The 1,765-nt window shown below is 42.3% G+C and overlaps 1 protein-coding gene across 1 annotated transcript in view; it reads left to right on the top strand.

Annotated features, from left to right (window-relative positions):
• Positions 1 to 980: 980 nt before the first annotated feature.
• Positions 981 to 1,765, top strand: part of LOC106632746 (ankyrin repeat and SOCS box protein 2-like) — a gene marked incomplete at its 3' end in the record, with an annotated part of 3,415 nt that continues 2,630 nt past the window's right edge. The window contains exon 1 of the mRNA XM_014331263.1: positions 981 to 1,014. The remainder of the gene's footprint in view (positions 1,015 to 1,765) is intronic.

Genomic DNA, 1,765 nt, shown 5'->3' with positions numbered 1-1,765 from the left:
TGAGAGTGAATGAATAGTGGAATTGTAAAAGCGCTTTGAGGGTCTCGAAAAGTGCTATATAAATGCAATCCATTATTATTATTATTAAGGTATGATGGATCCATCGTCCACTGGGAACTGGGAGAAACCCCAAAGTAAAGGGATACCCACCCCAGCTCACCAACTCTCACCAGGGGCAATTCCAAACTGAGACAGAGTCCAGCCCCTCTCCAGGAGACTGGTTCCAGAGCCCAAGCCATGCGTAGAGGTGAGCCCGACTATGTCAAACCGGTACCACTCAACCTCACGCACTAACTCAGGCTCCTTCCCCACCAGAGAGGTGACATTCCATGTCCCAATTGCCAGTCTTGGTAGCCGGGGATTGTCTGTCCGGTACTCTGCTCCTGCAGATGCCTGGCTCACAATGCACCCGACCAAAATATCTTATAAGATAAACCGACACATCCATCTATGCATATACATGTCCATGACATAATATATTATAACTCAAATTGTGAGTTATATAGATATATAACTCAAAACTAAAGACAGCAATAATGTCATACTACAAGCAGAGCCATTCACCGGCTCTAACCATCATTAAATGAACTTTGGCGCCATTGTGTGCCTGAATAAAATTACTACACTATGGCGGCAGCCAGTGGCACATGCCTTAAATTACCACGTGAAAACGTACTTTCTGTCATTAACTTAACACTAGGAGCATCACCATAAATACTGCAAACAGGAATGCAGGTGATAACAAACTGACCTGGAATTACTGGAATAGCAGCACAGCACATCAAAATTATGCCTACATCACTTCAAACAATATTTCAGGAACAGAAAATCTCAGAGCCTTTTGTTCAACACATAAAATAAAGCTATGATAATTGGCCTACAAATCATGACATGCACTCAACCCCTCCCACTCCCAGTCTAACAGGTTTGCTGAATGTGTTGTATAAATGGGAGGAGCCAGAAGATACCTGAGATCTTGACCTAAATGAAACAGCCCTACTGTACGTCGACGCTGTAAGTTCATTTCCTTAAAATCCTCTTTTGTTTTAAGGGGAAGGGTTTGTTTTTTTTTAGCCTTTATTGAGAAAAGTAAAAAAAAAAAAAGACAGAAAAAACAGGGCGAGAGAGAGCAGGAGGCAGACACGCAGTAAAAAGGCCTTGGGAAGGATTTGATTCCTAGCCTCCACCTTACCACATGTGGGTCACATGCTCAGTCAGGTCGGCTGTACCGGTGCCCCTAACAAGGGTTTCTTATATATATAACAGTACTGTAAAATAATCTCTGCTTGTTTAAGAAAAGCACTGATCACACAGCGAGTGTTGGGTTGTAATTTGATCCCATTTGCAATGCTTGGGTTGGGTTATGTTTGTTCACTTTGTTCAACAAGGAAGTTCAAAGTTTCATAGTGGCATAGCAACTAGATATTACCTATCGGTATCGGTCCGATACTGACGTAAATTACTGGATCGGATATTGGAGAGAAATAAAAAATGTAATCTGATCCATTAAATATCAAAAACAAAAAGCACCTCACAAAACTTGCAACATGGCGTAACTCGGCTCATAACCGCAGCACGTGGGAGCAGTGTGCTCACTGATAGAGCGGCTGTGTGTATTTGTAGTCTCCCTACCAAACCAGCATTTCATCTCCGATGAAGTGATCCCATTGAGAAGTAAAGCAAGTGTGTAAGTTCATCTCTGAATGTTTGTAAAGCATTCCCACGTTAAGCTTAACAACCAATATATGGAGCGACTGCCTCTTCT

This window comes from Haplochromis burtoni, unplaced genomic scaffold, assembly GCF_018398535.1.
Source record: "Haplochromis burtoni strain Fernald_Lab_line unplaced genomic scaffold, NCSU_Asbu1 Contig_1806, whole genome shotgun sequence".
Taxonomy (NCBI): Eukaryota; Metazoa; Chordata; class Actinopteri; order Cichliformes; family Cichlidae; genus Haplochromis; species Haplochromis burtoni.
Note: the sequence above shows the minus strand (reverse complement) of the source record. Positions and strands in the feature narration are given on the sequence as shown.